We start from the raw sequence: 18264 nt of genomic DNA, 5'->3' as shown, positions 1-18264 counted from the left end.
GCCTTTGCACTTAGAAAAGCCCATGCGTTTTAGCAGAGAAATAGCCCAATCCTTAATGATATTAATAATTCACCGTTTTCTTTGAATAAAGTTTTGTCTTTAAACAAGAGAACTTCCCGAGCATCTGCCATCTGTGCATTGACCACAGCCCCGGCCACACGGAGTTTTCGTATGTATGCTTTCACAAGTTCGTCGTGATATCCAAGTTGAAGAGGGCGACCGCAGGATGAATGCAGAAAACGTCGGCCATCAGATTTGCTCGAACTGTTTCTGTAAAGTTTCTTTATGCTCCTTCCAGTTCTTTCATTTACATTTTCCCCAAGCTCTGTCGGGAAATGCCTTGCAGTCTTTGCAGGGCCGTTATCAATCGCATATCGTGCCATCTTTACTCGTATTTCCGGGGAATACGTCCCGTAGTCGCCCCTTTTCCGCTTTCTGGGTGTTGATAGAAAATTTTCAACCTCGTTACATGATGTTGTAACCCGTGCCTCCTGTACATCATCGTCATGAACTGGGTCAGGAAGTATAGGTGAATTTGGGGTTTTAACACCCAATTTTTCGTTACGCATCCAATCAAGATCGACATATTCAGAGACAGATTTTAGTCCGAAGCAGAATTACCTGTGAGATCGAATACTAGAAATTCAGATGATTACCCCCGAGTTTCAACACAGACCTAACACTGAGCAATTATCTGGTCATTTAATTCAATACAGGTCTTACTAGTAATCACCTATTCTTGGGGAGACTACTTAAATTTGCCAATGACACAAACGTAACCTCCACACCTGTTATAATTACCCACACTCTCTAACGCAGACCTACCACTGATCAATTATTTAATCATTCAATTCAAAATATTTCGTAATCACCTTTTCTTGCAGAGACGACTTGGATTTGCCATTGACACAAATGTAACCTCACATAGGTTTGTCATAAAAAAAAATTAATTCCGCGAAAATAAAACCACTGCAAATTGACCAATATGAAAACCCACGAACGTTTAGCCCCGCGAAATTAAAACTACTTACAGTAGTGCATTCTGTTTTTGAGAAGAAACCACATTTATTCATAATTTTGCCCTGAGGAGGTACTCTACATCGTCATAATGGCTGACTTCCTTTTAAACCATGGATAAAAATAGAAATATCAGCAATATTTGTCCATTCATCTCAAATATCATTTCAAAAATCATCGCCTATTTAAGTAGCTCAGGACTTTAGCACGTCAACTGCTGAACTGTATATATATCGCGGGTTCGAATCCAGCAGGTTGCATCACTCTATTTATGTGGAGGTTCACGTCGAATCATGGCCGAAAGAAAATAATTCCTGGAACTTTGCATGTTTTATGGGACTTTCCTTATGAGGTAGGCTCTCCAATTTTTTATGAGATGTAAATTCAAGTATTGTGTTTGAAATTTTGTGAGTAAAAACCATGAAAGAAGGATTTAAATATTTTTTTGAATTTTTGTTGTAGAGGGTGGTGATTTGACTTGTGACCAGCTGATTTTGCACGTGCTTGACTTCGATGTAAACAAACTCTCACGCCTTGCTGGATGGGTATGTATTTTTTGGTATGAAAATGCTCATTAAGAACTGTACTACATGATGTGAAAGTACAACTTCTGAAAAGTTTACTTTAAGGCAGCAGGGTCAGGTCAAAGGTGAGTAATTTTGGTAAGAACATATAGGCAACATTAATAGAGTGGTGCAACCTGCAGCGAGGCAATCCGGGAGGTAAATGTTTACATATACACGTGTTTGGTGTACTTTTTTAAATCGAGATGGGGAGTCTGGGTAATTACATAGACATATTAAAAAAAACAATGGATGTCACGTGGCGAGAAGAGAAATTAGCAGTTTTATTAGAGAAGGTAGATAGGGGTAGGGTCAATGGGTTGGGGTGTAATTTTTATTATGTTAACTTGGCTACAAACAGACGGGGTAGGGGGATATCTATGGCAGAGTTAAAATAACATTTCCAGAGGGTACACGTAAAGTTTTATTGGCACACAGGCTCATGTACATGTTACATACAAATGCATTACACATTCCACATAATAAACATGTATCACACATATGTCACAACAGTCTTTGCATTAATCCACTTCATTTAAATTTAGAAGCACCACACATAAATAACGAAAGGTAAACATGTACACATTTAGTACCTAAAGTCTGTCTGAAGCACTCGGGGTATCCAGATTGTCTTTTTGAAAGTTAAATCGAAGTAAGTCAAATTTCACTCGACACTATTTTTTTCTGCTTACTGTAGGAGTGTTCGTTACTTGTCCTTGGGCTACACTGTGGTAAGGGGGGGGGGGGGTCACTCGTGCCCTTCAGATACCCTGTTTGAGTCTCGGTCCCTCTCTGGAAATATAGATTGAATTTTTCTCTCACAAGGACTTGTCTCCTGCTACGATAGGTCTTAGATATTTTCCTCTGTTTGCTGTGTTCGTACAACTCTTGCTTTCTTTTCAGTTGCCGCGTAAGACGAGTGCATTCAGGAATTGATGAACCGAGTGCAGCACACTTGAGGGCAGTCGATTTTCCGGGTCCATGATTCATCCGGTGTATAGAGGAGAAGATCTGAGGCTCAAAGTTCCGAGAACAGGTAACATTCTTTGGGTTGGATTTTGAATACCCGTGATGTAGTCCCTCAGACTTCTGAGTGTTGGTCCCATATCTGGTGGCTATGAGTGTTGTCCGGCTGAATCGGAAGTTGATGAGCTGGCGTAAGGTTTCCTCATCGTCATCAGTCGGGTTAAGTGTTCTGGCATGGGTTTGGAGGTAGTCTTTGGCCCAGTGTCTTTCGGGTGTGCCGCCACAGACGAGAGAGTGTTCGGCACAGGTCTTGCCACATCTGCCCGAGTAGCAGTGTATTATGGCATCCGTGGCATAACTCAGGGTGTTGACCAGCTTTCCTACGTCACCTCGGAACTTCTTGACTGCTACGTCGTATTCTGCGGTGCATCTCTTCATGAAGTCCACCGAGAATTTTCTTTTGACGGCCAGTTTTTGGGCAGCTGTACGTCCAGGAAACATTTCCTCGCTGAACTTGGCATTGTCAACTGCTTTTTTCTGGGACTGGGCTAGATGACGGGTGTCCCTCAAGGATTCTACCGCTTGACCAGACTCGGCCATGGCCCTCTCGACGCCCCGGAAAGCAACACTATCCCCGTCTGTGGTGAAGTGGCTGATTAGTGTGGGCTCTTGATCGTTGAGAAATTACCGGCAGATTTCCTCTGTTGCCTTGTCCTCCCTCCCTATGGGATCCTGTAGTTGTAGGTTGGCTTTGCATTTTCCAGGGTGTTCCAGACATGGGATTTCCTGTGATCTTCTCTTGCAGAGCTTGTTTTTGGTGATGCCGCCAATAATTTTTTTCTCTTCCGTTACATTTTCAGACATGGTATATGTTGTCTGGGTTGCTGGCTGAAAAGGATTTCTGTCTCGAGACCAGTACAGAGGATTATTGTACCGCCCATCACCTTCCACAGGTATTGGTGTCTCCCGTGGGAACCCACAGTTCTCGATGAGGTCTTTGAGGTGAGCCCTTTTTCTTCGTAAGTCCTCCTGAACCATTTCCACAATCATGGGCCCAACCTTGTTTGCATTTTGTTGTAAACAATTGGCTGAAGGTGCTGGACAGTTGAGGGCATGGAAAATTTCCTGCAGTCCAGTTTCCATGATGGAATTGTCCAGGAGGGCTACCCACACAGATAGGTTTGGCTTTGCTGGCTTGGGTCCACGTTTTCCGGTGTCGACTTCCTCGTAGAGTTTGGTACTCTGGCTGTGGTAAGTGCAGTACTTGCACTTTAGGCTCTCTACCCAGCAGACTCCCTTTTGTTGTTCAGCTGGGTAGTCAAATTGAAGGTTGGTTGGGCAGTTTGGGCTTTCTAGTTTGTGCTGGTGGTAAGCTAAGTTGAACATTTCACACAGTTTTCCTATGTGAAAAAGTCTGTATGTGTTCTTCTCGTTGTCGGGGATGCAGGGAGTTTTGGTCTCGTCACAGGTGCCCCTTGGCCGCAGTTGCATGATGGTGCTTAAAGGCTGCCTACTGTCTGCATGGTCTTGTAATATGCATGCTCCCATTTTACTGACTTCCTCCAGAGTCTGTTTCCTGGTGTATTTAATCTCTTTTACCCTTCTCTCCCTTCCTCCATGAGCTGACCCCCTGCGGCGGTCATCTTTTACTCTGAAATATCCACTTTTTGCCTTACTTTTTCCCTTCATTTTTACCAATTTTTGACTGTAATGCTAGTTTTGTCTTTCTCTTTCTGTTATCTGAAGTCTAATGATTGAGTTTGATGTTTGGATGCTTAACATCTCCCAAAGTGACAATATGTATTATCTTGTTTCTACAGGACCCCCCTTGACAGCTCAACTTGACCATGTCCAGGAAAATCAGAATGCCTTGCTGGGTGCAGTGAGTAATGTTCTCCATCTTCCCATTACAATTAAAGATAAGATAATTCTACATGATACCAACTATATTTCAAAGGAATTGAACAACACATTAATTAAATTTGATAAGTTTAATCAAGAACACCATCACATTTCAATTGCAATTTTACACATCAAATCTCAATAAAATATAAGTATACCACACAAAATCACCAACAATTTTCCTATATACAAGGTAAGGCCTTCCACAACAATATAAAAAATCACTGTCATCCACTACAAACAAATAGGTGAAAAATCCAAATTTCACACACACACATTTTCTATCAGAATTGCTCAAAATGGACTCAATTTCATCCAAACACACCTCATTTACCCAAGGCCTGTTTCACTTCATAAAGATCAGAAATCAAAAAAATTAATGTACAGTCACACACACATATCATTCAACTTCTTTTTTATGAAGTTTATTGAAATTTAAAGAAACCATATTTTTATTGCAGGTTGCATCACTCTATTTATGTGGAGGTTCACGTCGAATCATGGCCGAAAGAAAATAATTCCTGGAACTTTGCATGTTTTATGGGACTTTCCTTATGAGGTAGGCTCTCCAATTTTTTATGAGATGTAAATTCAAGTATTGTGTTTGAAATTTTGTGAGTAAAAACCATGAAAGAAGGATTTAAATATTTTTTTGAATTTTTGTTGTAGAGGGTGGTGATTTGGCTTTTGACCAGCTGATTTTGCACGTGCTTGACTTCGATGTAAACAAACTCTCACGCCTTGTTGGATGGGTATGTATTTTTTGGTATGAAAATGCTCATTAAGAACTGTACTACATGATGTAAAAGTACAACTTCTGAAAAGTTTACTTTAAGGCAGCAGGGTCAGGTCAAAGGTGAGTAAATTTGGTAAGAACATATAGGCAAAATTGATAGAGTGGTGCAACCAGCAGGAGTACTAATTTTTTTCAGACTGCTTTCTACTAAAACTGCATTTTTGGACTAAATAAAGTAAATCTGAAAGTTTTCAATTTCAAAATATTGTTGCACATATATCCTCCACTTTTCATCCATATCATTCTTTGGAGTAAAATCCCTCCTTAAATTGTCGCAATGGACAAAAAAATACCCTTATAGATACATTCGCAATAATGAGTTTCAAATTTTGAAATTATGAAGAAACCCTCATTTCGTCATTGGTCAACTATTCGGCATAACGGATTACGATTACATTCAGCAGCTCAGTCAGGGCTATCCGAGGAAAATCACAGTGCTGTTCTAAATGTGCCTAGAGCTGTGCATTTCGCACCATATGACGTCACAATGAAAAAGTATGTCACAATGTACATGTTCGTATCGTTGTTTCGCGGTGAAAGGTTCATAATATGTTGTCATTATTTACCACCGTTATCAAGTGATGAGCTGTATACGTGAAACAATTTCTTGTCAACCCTTACCAAAATGTAAAGTTTGCTGCAAACAAATCAGTGTGCCAGAGCTGTTTGCCAGAAGTGTGCAGCTAATGCCGCTAGCGGCATACAGTGTGCCACTAGCAACACACAGTGTGCCACTAGTGGCACAGTGTGCCAGAAGTGCACAACAACTTTTCCTAAATGAAACAGTGTGCCAGAAGTGCACCACAACTTTTTCTTTGGTATTCAGAATCAAAACTGTGTGCCAGAAGTGCACCACAACTTTTTCTTTGGTATTCAGAATCGTGTGCCAGAAGTTCTCAACTTTTTTCTTAAAATTTTAGAACTGAAACAGCAAGGGCACCAAAGTTCACGAGAGAGAGATTTTCTTTATTTACATGTACACTGTATATCTGTTGATTGCAATTCAGAGTGAGTTGAAATTAATCAAATAAGAGTGGTAAAAATTCACCTTTATATCGCTATCAGGATTTTATCCAGGTACGTTATTCTGGTTTGTGGAATGCTAATTGATACTAAGTTAGAATAATCTAAGCTGTATACCAACGTAGGTCTTCATGGGGCTTTACGGCTCTATGCATCGCAAATTGAGATCGGGTTCAATGCGTCGGGTGTGGGATTCACTCAATATGCTGAGCGCGAAAGTTGATATCAACAGACGCAATGATGTTATACCGGTAAACAACATCTTGAACATGAATCGAGAACAGGAGTTGATGCAGATATTCTGAGGAGAATCTTCCAGTCATTGAGTAAGTGATTTACTGTGTATCTTATAGTTATAAACTCTCTAATATATTGTTCAAAACGAAACTGACCATCGCTCATTGTATGTTGTTGCGTCAAATCTTGCAAGTCAGTGTTTACGTTCATAAATTTACATGCTTCATTCAATTCTTTGAAATTATGTGGAATTGATTTTTTTTTTTTAAATTTTCTTTTTATGAGATTAGACTCCTTCTAGTTGCATTATCTTAGCCCTCGCGGATTTTTTTTCTTATTCATTTGGAGAGGACCATATAGGCACTTTAAAAACGAGAGAGAGAGAGAGAGAGAGAGAAGGGAAAAGGCCGAAAAACAAATAAATAATTAGGCCTATTTCCGTAATACTTATGTTATTTTTTGTTTACTTTCTACTCGGGTTAAATTGCAAAACTGAATAGTTTATTAAGTAAATGGTGCTTTTTAATGAATGGTTGACTATTATTTTTATTCAAATGCATATGATTTGAACCCAGATGTCCAGTTAGAAAAGTTAAACTGCATTATGATCAGGGATGTGACCTATGGAATCTCAATTTTGTCACTCCATCAATGCATATACGTTATTAAAATGGATTGAAGATCTTGTCTTGGCAATAAAGTTAATTTGTACGTAAAGTCGGGTCAGCATGATATTAACAGTTGTACATCAAATATTGCATTTATTAGCCCAATGGGCTATAACGCAACATTGATTATTGATATGCTTTGAAAATCAGTGGCCCCAGGTGTCCGGCGCAGGTAATTACATGTACACACCCTTGAATGATTCCTCCTATGTTAGACGCCTTGAAAACTTGTATATAGGAGGGCCAATGATATCTCGTAATTATTTACAATTTTATATCTTTTTCAGAATATATTTCATGATAGTCGTGCAGATACAGAAGTTGTGATGGCGTGTTGATAGGCTGTCTTCACTTGCCATATCTGAGAGTTCCAACATGCAGGCCTGGATTAATGTGTATAAATCACTAATGAAGTTACTTAGTGTTATTTAGTTTTAAAAAAAAGAATGACATTTCAATTTATACACATTTGCCAAGTGAATGTGATGAGACTGCTACATGTATTTGTAAGTAAAGGCACTCTGTCTTAACCGAAAAACTATTTACAGTTTATTACAACAAATGGATGGGACAGTAGAGTTGTTGCGGACAATATGTGATTGTGATGATCAAGTACTGAACAAGTGGAAGATTAGAAGAAGGTCCAGAATTCAATCATGTTTTTGATTCTAAGGCGCAGACAGCATGGAGATCGTCCTATTATTCTCCCGTTCATCTATGATGGAAAAACTTGTGTAAATGTTTACAGTGTTCTCCCTAATAATTAAGTGCCCACAAGTCTATTAATTTATTAGCCGAGTTGCAACGAAGTTCAAGAGTTGAACTCGGCTATTGGTTTGGTGATGCGGGCGGGTTGGTGGGCGGTTGGGCGTCAACAATTGGTTTCCGGATGATAACTCGAAAAGTTTACAATCTAATCAAATGAAACTTTGATATATTGTTGGGTACCAGGTAAGGAAGACCCCTATTGATTTTGGAGAAAAATGATAAAGGTCAAGGTCACAGTGACCGAAAAAAGAATGAAAATTTCAGGAAAATTTGGTTTCCGGATGATAACTTCGAAAATTTAAATTCTAATCAAATGAAACTTTAATATATTGTTGGGTAACAGGTAAGGAAGACCCCTATTGATTTTGGAGAAAAAAAGTCAAAGGTCAAGGTCACAGTGACCGAATATAAAATGAAAATTTCAGAAATATTTGGTTTCCGGATGATAACTCAGAAAGTTTAAATTCGAATCAAATGATACTTAAAGATATTGTTATGTACCAGGTAAGGAAGATCCCTATTGATTTTGGAGAAAATGGGTCAAAGGTCAAGGTCACAGTGACCGAAAATAGATTTAAAATTCCAAAAGGATTTTGGTTTCCGGAGGATAACTCGAATTTTTTTAATTTGAATCAAATTAAACTTGGATATATTGTTGGATACCAGCAAAGCAAGGGCCCTATTGATTTTGGAGAACAAAGGTCAAGGTCACAGTGACCGAATATAGATTGAAAACTTCAGACAAATAAGGTTTCTGGACAGTAACTCGAAAAGTTTAAAACTGAAATTAGTTCTTCACAATTATAAATATACCACGTCATTCCTGGCTTTACAATGTATCCCATGCAACTCGGCTCATGCACCCCTGGGTACATATACTGATTTTCAGAATATAGAGTCCTTCACAGTACTGACTTTAAAATTAATGTAGATTGTCTTCAGATTTTTCTGAGGAAAAGTGCATAGTTTACATGTGTGAATTTTGAATATATTTCATTCTTGTCTGCAAATGTTGCCGAAACCTGTTGTTATTGATGCACAATGCACATAGTCATGTTATGCAAATGACAGACCTCCTTTTTAATTACATGTACTTAAGATCATGTCAACTCCTTTGTCTTAATTGTATACACAATTCTAGCATTTATAGCATCATTTGTATAGCACTTGCTAGTTTAATAAGGATTTTATTTTTTAAAAACTTTCATTTGACATGATTGATCTAAAACGGCCAAAATTCACAAATGTATTTAAATCACAACCTGACCTTAGGCCAGAAAAGTGCCACAGTGGGTTTATATTTTTCTCTTGGATCTTGAAATAAATTCTTTATGCAGCAGTTTCTTTATGCAGCAGTTTCCAAATAAAATGTACTCTCATGGCCAGGGTGGGACTTCACCGAGAACTTTTTAACATTGCACAATGCAATATTTGTGGATTAGAAGCTTTTGCAGTTTCTTTAAGTTTTCTCTCACATCTTGTTATAATTATATTTTATATTTTTGGTCGGGTTGCACAATGTGCAAACAGTTTATAAAATGGTGAATGACTGGTGGGCAAGCGACAGTAGCGTCCCTGTAATAGTACCTACTTTGTGTAATTAACTCCTTTCACACCTCTCACTTGATGTTCCTCAAACTGTGTACAGTTGTTAGGGATACATTGAAGATGTGCATGTGCCTTTTTGAAAGTGATCAGACATTTTTTGAAAAATTTACATTTCTTTAATCGACAGTACCTATTTTGTGTAATCAACTCCTCGTATACCTTAACTTGACATTCCTCAAACTGTGTACAGTTGTTATGAACACATTGAAGATGTGCATATGTGTTTTTGAAAGTGATCTATCATCAGGCATTTTTTTTTTTAAATGTACATGTAGTTGAACTTAGTCATTTTTAAGCATTTCTTGAATAGTTGGTAACTATTTTGTGTAATCAAATCTCATGCACCTCTAACTTGACATCCCTTAAACTTTGTACAGTTGTAATGAACACATTGAAGATGTGCATGCGTCTTTTTGAAAATGATTAGACTTTTTTTTTAAATTACGTGTAGTTGAACTTGGTCATTGTTTATGCATTTTTTAAATAGATGGTACCTATTTTGTGTGATCATCTCGTGCACATCTAAATTGATATTCCTCAAACTTTGTACAGTAGTTATGGACACATTGAAGATGTGCATGTGTCTTTTTGAAAGTGATCACACTTTTTAAAAAAAAAATTACATTTAGTTGAACTTTGTCATTTTTTTTAAAGCATTTCCTGAATAGGTGGTACCTATTTTTTGTAATCAACTCCTCTTACAGCATTTATTTGACATCCTTCAGACCTTGAACAGCTGTTATGGAAGCATTGTAAATGTGCATGTGTCTTTTTGGAAGTGATCAGGCATTCTTTGAAAAATTTACATGTGCATGGTGAAGTTGAACGTAGTCATTTTTTAAGCATGGTACTTTATCATGTTTATGTAACCAACTCAGCTTTTACTTAATATTTTCCAGACCCTGTACATTATAGATGTTTTAAAAACATTGAAGATATACATGTAACATTTTAAAAATGCTTCTCTTTTTATTTTTTTATTTATGTTTTTGTTGTAGAAAAATTCTACCTTTAATTTGTCATTTTTCCAGTATGTTTCTACTATTGTTCCTATGATAGATAACATATTTTACAAGAACCCGGTCATTTCTGTTTTTGATCATTTTTTTTAATTAGTATTTTTGAATATGTTAATTACTTGATATGTCATTGTTCTTGAAATTATCTTAATTGAATTGTTATTGTGTTTTTGTTTTGTAACCACAGTTTATATAGGATTCCTTAATTTCGAGCAGACAGTGTCAGAAGTGTGCCACAAGTTTGCTGCAAACTGTGTGCCAGAAGTCTGCAGCAAGAGTGTGCTGCAAGTTTGCTGCAAACTGTGTGCCAGAGGAAAAATTAGCATACGAAAAGTATACTTGCGGCAAATATGCCGCACATTGTGTGCCAGAAGTGTGCAGCAAGTGTGTGCCGCAACTGTGTCACAAACTGTGCCAGAGGAAAAATTTGCACACGAAAAGTATACTTGCGGCAAATGTGCCGCAACTAGTTGCGGCAAGCTTGCCGCAATTGGCAAATGCGCTGCAAATTTGCAGCAACTGTGTGCCAGAGGGCTTATATTTTGGTAAGGGAAACGCTTGTCAAATGATTACATATTTTTTCTTTATGATATCAATTTACTCTCCATTTTTTATATATAGTATTCACGAAGGTGATACACATGTATTCATATTATATTTTTACCTTGAAATCGCCCCTAATCTGAATGACTTATGCGTTTAAAAATTCACTTATGTACATGTACATAAATAATCTCAATCTACAGAAACAGTGGCAAAGTTCAGGTGCATCTGCTATGAAAAGCAATTTAATTTTTTCTGAGATATATTCTAGATATAGTTACGCGTTTCAAAAGTGCGGGAGCTATTTCTGTCTTGTATATTAATGGTATGGCATCTATAGGAATGTGGACAACCCCAGCATATTCGCTGATGACTGCTGATATGTTGTTAAATAATAGCATGTTTAGTTTTTCACTTTTCATGTAAAGGATTTTTAGTTATTTCTGAGTATATCAATAAAAAACCAGCTGGTCACCCGTATCCACCTGACCTTTTGTTCACAAATAAGGTATCTTAATTTTTTCCAAAAATAAACTGTTATGTGATTGTCAACTGACGTCACGGGGAAAATTACCATGAGGGGAATGTACAGTAGCTCAGTCAAAGTCAACATATGGGTAGTATCGTTTCGATGTTTAACCGTAACAGGCGTAATGATACTTGTGAATTTGAAGTGTAATTTCAACCTATAATTATAATGGAGTTTACAATGGAAACCCTTAATCTAGTTACGTCATAAAAGCAGCATCTAGTTTTCAATACGGAGAGATATCATTGTTACATGTATAAGGTCCATTTAATTTGGAGCTCCAAGTGACTTCCTAATATTAAATTTAAGTTTTTTTTTACTGTATAAGATATCAATAAATGTAACATAATCAACGCACGCAATTATAAAAAAAAAAACCTCTTAAATTCATTTGAATTAGATATTTTATTCCTTCAAATCATGTGCACAATAGTTTAAAGTCCGTTCTCTATGCAATATCATTTAACTGTGATTCGTCCCACGCTTGCGTGGGGTTTCGTTTAGTGGTTTATATTTGTAGGTGTGACACAAATTGTAATTTATTAGCACTGGTTTTTAAGTTAACTTTATTTGTTATTTCCATGTCGACGATGTCGAGAAGATGATGCAATGAAACGACAACGATGTGTTATCTACGAACGATTTCTGAACTGAAGTACATATCAGTTACGGAAGTTTGTATTATTCCAATTCACGGAAAAGCACTTCTATAATTAGAAGAGAAAAATTCAATCTTGATTTGGGAATAACATCATAGTCTTTTATTAGAGTAGGTGAATGTACATTGTTGATTCCCCATGAATAATGATTTAAAATAGCCTTACGCTCTTTTTGCAACTATTGCAAATACGCTTCAATCTTTGTTAGTATGGCATTTAAAGATTGTTATAGAGATATATTTACATTTGCAACTGTTTTCTCCTACATAACACTATTACGAGCAATACGTATTTATTTCTGGATAAATCTACTACGGGGTCAACAGAGGTCACGGCTGTGCGTATGAACATTTGTTAAAAGTAGGTAACAAGTACTACTTTTACTAAGGCAATACACATCTAGCAATCGCTCTCACTTACTGGTACAGAAATCTTTCAATAGATGAAATCAACATCACAAAATGTATTTACGGTTTTATTTGTATTCCAAACAGTGGACTTTCATCAATAATTGATAAAAGCATTTCTGTAAACAATGTCTTTAGTTACTAGCCTACTAGGCCTTTCGTCTGCTACAACTTCACCCTGGTCATCGGTGATGCGGAATTGTACCTACTGCTAGACGATGACATTAGGCTTTAGCAAAAAGGTCATTCACAGGATGTATGGCCGATAAGTCGTCAAAGTGCATTAAGAGTTTAAGACACCACACTGCTTCCGTGCCACAGCAGCCATAGGTGCTTGATGTCGTCGGTTTCCAAGTTTATGTCGGGACATCGAAGCGAGGCGTCGTTCAAAACCTATTACAAAAGATTATCAAAAGAAGCGTTCAGTGAGCTCATGTTTATCAACAATTACATATCCAAATCCAAATCGTCCCTTACCTTCGTGCAGTTCCACATTCTCTGCGATGGTCAGTTCTTTCCGGAGATTCATCTGAGCTGCGTCCTCTGTCCTGTCTATAAATGATTTGCCTACACCTGACGACTGCCGCCCTGTTCTTCATGTTCCTCCATCTCAGTCTTCTGTTAACTCCGTAATATCCACAGAATATCTTTCAAAGTCGGTCTTCAGCGTCTTCACTTTTCAAAAGTCAAAGCGCATCACAACTCTAGTGTAACACTGCGCATCCCCGTTTAAATCATAATTCCCCCAACCCCTAAAATTAGACATATGGAAGAGTTTTCCATTATATACTCCCGAGTTAATGTATAAGTATATGTTGATATACTTGCTTTCTAGCGTCTTAATAATTAAAACAGTTCTTCATTTTATAGAACTTTGTTTTGTGTTGTCGTCATTTTGAACATCTATGACGCTTCGTTGTGGACGTCAACAATTTGAAATGTATGGAAACGTGTTGTTAACACAATTCAGTAATGTTACCGACCAAAAATGTAAATATAAGTATTCGGGCTTTATGGAATTTGATCACGTGACCAACCCGTATTTATATCCCGATAAATATTTTTAAATGATACCTTATTTCTTAATTAAAAAACTCACAAAACAAAACAAACAGGCAATTGATGAGGATCATTCCTAACCTATATTTCTTCAGACTAAGTACTTAAATGATCCATACAAACTGAGTGCTTCTATAAAGTTGCATATATAATTCAGAAATGCACTAAACCATAATGAGGAGAATGCTAGATGATCAATGTCCTTGGAAAAGAATGAATGCCGTGCTATACGTATATGAAGACAACATGATTATCTAATCAGTAATGACGCTTGCAAACACAGTCAGTGAATTCTTTGTGGAAAATGATGAGGAAATAAAAATGTAATTGTACTTTTGAACATTCGTGCTTTTTTAATATAAGGGTACATATTTCATTCGGGGTTATGGATATTGGATCAACATACAATTGTGTACGTTGTTTCAACTTCTTGAATTAATGAAATGCAATGGGTTGAAGTATATCTACCTGTTGGGAAACTTATAGGTTTAATTTCATTTAGTTAGAAACTCTATTTATATACGGTTCGTTCGAAAGATTTGTCACTCAAAAAATACATATTCAATTTCTGCTGAATGGGGGATATCTGAAATGTACCCAAACGATTAACAGACTAAATTTCAGATACTTGTAGAAAAGGATTTCGTAAATTCTATGTTCATTATAATGGTCCAATGTGCAATCGCATGCTGTCTCACATGTTTCATATAAATAACAAAATCGTTCTATAGAAACTGAATTTGACTGCAGATTGTTCAGATTTCCTGATCAAAATATATGACTCATAACGCATGTGACCGTGCAAATAGGGATTCGAACGCCCTCTAGACACCTCATCTCATCTGAGTTTTCCAGGGATGTGTGTGTCCTTTTTTCAATTTTCTATTCTTTATAGAACTGATTAGATTGTTCCCCGTTTGTTATCTTCACTTTTCATTCGCACATATCGAGAAATATTCTAATTCTATTTGGTTTAAGAAATTCCATTTTGTAAATTCAATGGAATATAATTTTGTTGGTTCTAAATATAGATTCGGGATTTTTATTAAATGTACAGGAAGGATGATCTAACTATAGCTCCAAATCAACAGAATTCTTCTTGATTTATCTACGTAGAAATCATTGTTTGCATCCTTGTTGCCGAGGGATACAAAATATATATAAATACCGAACTGACAAACCCTTTTTACCCAAAAGGTGTTTTCTTTTAAGCTTACAATTCCATTGGTACGCTCATTTTTTGGTAAGTACATGTATATTGAATAGAATTATCAAACATTCATTGCATGAATGAAAAGGTTGTGAGTAATTTACATGTTTATTTTCTCATAATTCGGTTTGAGTTGATTAATTAACATTTATGAATTTAATATCGGTTTGTGTCATGGAAGTTTGCTCTTAATCTTTTTGTGCATAAGCACACAAGAAACTAAGCTTAAGTATCTATATGCCAGTGAATTCAGTAAGTTTGATTAAATTATTTTTCAAAGAGGACATCCATTAAAAAAATCGTATAGAATTAACCCCTAAATTTGAACAAAATTTATCTAGTAAATGAATAGTGGGATTTTTGTAATCATGGTATCATTTTGAAGGGACCCTTCAAATAGAAATAATTCGCCATAGGATTTTTCAATATTTTTTACTGCTTGATTTCTTTCACCTAGAATTTAACATTGAAGTCTATGAGAGGAGCAGTTTTGTTGAAATAGTTTTAAAGAAATTCTATTTTTCATACAAATCTCATTGTACAAAATTCCATAATATTTCTCTTCATGAAAATATGAAGAAAAAAAAATGTTTTTCGCCACACTCAACGATTTTTTTCACTTATCTGGTGGTGCCCAGTTTTTATTTATACAATGTACCTGGGAAGAGACCATCGACCTTCCGAAAGTAAACTGGGAAATTTTCTCACTTGCCGACGCAAGCGGGATTTGAACCCGAAATAAAATGAATTATTAACCACACCCCTTTTTAGACAATTATTTTTCTTTTCATTTTCACATACGGCAGTTGACTCTTCAAAAAGTATGAAGTGAAAAATTGTCAGCTTCTAATCATTTACGAGGCTACTTCACTTTTATCATTATTTAACAATAAACATTTATGTTGATGGAAATTCTTCAAAATTGTTCATTTTGCTTTCGTTATACATTGATTACCTTCAGAAATCTTTTAACCTGACGAAAGTCTGAAATCAAACTTTTCTTTGAAGCACAAATTATTGTGTTTTCTCTCTTTCTACCATATTGCGATTGTAAAAAAGACACCATTTATTTTCAATCTGCTAACAGACAGATTTTTTTCCAAATCATTATCGTTAGAGGAATAGCTAATGTAATGAAAAGCTTTGTTGCTCGTGTTGTGTTGACATCAAAAGACAGGAATTGTTTTATGCAAATTAATAAGCTAAGTTAAAGAGACTGTAGCTCACTAACAAGTACATATTTAATCCCATTTGCGCTTTCCTTTAAAATGATACACCCATCACTGAATAGAACACAGTTTGTTATCCCCTACCAGAGTATCATATGACGTATAAATAAGATTGGCAATTCGTGGTAGAGCTCATCTTATTATCATCAGATTTTCGTCTTGATACACATGTACTTTTCTGATACGAGATACGAGATAAATTGGTTCGGAATACTTTACGCCACTTTAAAGCCGTTTCAAATTTCCAGTAGAATATTAATTTGCATATTTTGGACAGATACAAGTTTTGACCGGTTCTGTTACATGACGGAGCTTTTCTTTTCAGTTCTTGGTAGTCTTTCCGTTTGATGAAATCGTACTTAGTTGAAAAAAAATGATTAAGGTTTTTGTATTATGGGGGGGGGGGGGTATAAAGGAATGGAAGCATGAAATGATAATTTGATTGTTTTATGTTCTTCATTTTATTCTTATGAATTACCATCTGCTTTCATTTTGGTATGCACTACAGTAACAACCCTGCTACAAAGCAGATTGATAAGAAAAGTACAGTGGGATGTAAATATAGATTGTATCGTTTTTCATTATGGCGACGTTAGTAAAATTAAATTTCCAAACCACATTGACATAATAGATAATAAAAAAAAAACCTGGGCACCGTCAAAGTGCATTATCAAGGATCATAAGGGTGTCCATAGAGTACCAATTCATCTTCTAATTGTGCGCATAAACACAGATTGAATCAATATTTATATTGCAGTTTGTTGAGATATATGAGATCGATATAATTTTCACCTTATTGTTATTTATGATAAAATATTTTGTTTTAAGTATTAAAGATATTGCAAGTCGACAAAATGCATTTCTATACAATGCTTATTGAGTTATTATTTAAACATACGTAATAGGAATAACTGTATTCATTTCAATGGGCATGGTATTCTATATCTTCATATTTGTAAAAGATTAAAATCTCTCAAAACTGACAACACAAATACATTAACATATTGTAGCCATATATGATATTTGAAATGTTTGATAATGAAATTGAGTATTAAATGGTGATGAGAAAGTAATGTCATGTGCATGACACAATCCACATAGTGTAATAAAATGTCATTCTACACGCTTCCAAAAGGTGCAATGTATTATGGAAATTTTGCAACATTCAAGGTTAATGTTGACAGGAAGCCCGATATTCTATCTTGTCTTCTTTAACACAATGACATCTTAAGACAATATTTAATTACAATAGAAAATGTCTGACACTGGAGGATACAACGGTTGGTCTTGTACCCATACTACCAATCACGGCGGAGGATGGGAAACGACTACTAGCACCCATGGAGGAAACCAGGGTACAACATCTACCCATGGGGGAGGGTCATCGCCTGGATCCAGTACTACATGTACCTACGGACCTGGGGGAGGGGTCAATCCAACAGTAGGAGTGGGTTCAAATGAAAGCGGACATCAGGTGACCATCGGAATTACAAAGAAATTTTAAACTAAGGTGTCGATTGGACAAATATCCACCGATCGAAAACATGTGAAAAGTAGTAAAGAATGTGACGCAAAGATTTCACCATTTAAATGTTTATGCTAATAAAATTTGTCTTACCATCTGTTTATTGTTGTTACAATGTTTTTCGATCCGAAATTAGAAGTAATCAATCACATATGGTACAACAGTCTCGATTGAAGTCAGCATTTCGCAAATTCTATGGTCGTTATAGGGCTCGCGGTGGGTGTGACCTTTCAACATGGGATTCTTACTCCTCTTAGGCACATGATTCCACTCCTGGTGTTTCCAGGGATCCGTGTTTACCCGACTATTTATTTTGTATTACTTATAGGAGTTATGATATTGATCACTGTTCTTTATCTTCATCTTTCATATCTTAGCTATAGATAAATTGCCCTGTGAGTTGTGTAAACTTTTATAGATTGAAACGATATAGAAACGCACAAATGAAAGTTGAAGATAACGAACAGTGATCAATCTCAAAACTCCTATAAGCAATACAAAAAGATACAGTTGCGCAAACACGGACCCCTGGACAC

The 18264-nt window shown here is 36.3% G+C and overlaps 2 long non-coding RNA genes across 4 annotated transcripts; both read left to right on the top strand.

The window, feature by feature from the left end:
- The first annotated feature begins 1317 nt into the window (after window positions 1-1317).
- LOC125653447 (uncharacterized) lies at window positions 1318-5115 on the top strand. Of its 3 annotated transcripts, none has more exons than XR_008796801.1 (3): window positions 1318-1562; window positions 4367-4428; window positions 4910-5115. It is a non-coding gene; the product is annotated as an uncharacterized LOC125653447 (long non-coding RNA). The 3 variants fall into 3 exon arrangements; XR_008796802.1 differs by lacking the exon at window positions 1318-1562 and adding an exon at window positions 2512-2616; XR_007361918.2 differs by lacking the exon at window positions 1318-1562 and adding an exon at window positions 3423-3548.
- A 9697-nt stretch (window positions 5116-14812) lies between these two features.
- Window positions 14813-17829, top strand: LOC125653444 (uncharacterized). Its single transcript, XR_007361915.1, has 2 exons — window positions 14813-15007; window positions 17456-17829. It is a non-coding gene; the product is annotated as an uncharacterized LOC125653444 (long non-coding RNA).
- The last annotated feature ends 435 nt before the right edge of the window (window positions 17830-18264 follow it).

The sequence above is a fragment of the Ostrea edulis genome, chromosome 7, assembly GCF_947568905.1.
Source record: "Ostrea edulis chromosome 7, xbOstEdul1.1, whole genome shotgun sequence".
Taxonomy (NCBI): Eukaryota; Metazoa; Mollusca; class Bivalvia; order Ostreida; family Ostreidae; genus Ostrea; species Ostrea edulis.
The sequence above is the reverse complement of the archived record's forward strand: the minus strand, read 5'-3'. Positions and strand labels throughout refer to the sequence as shown.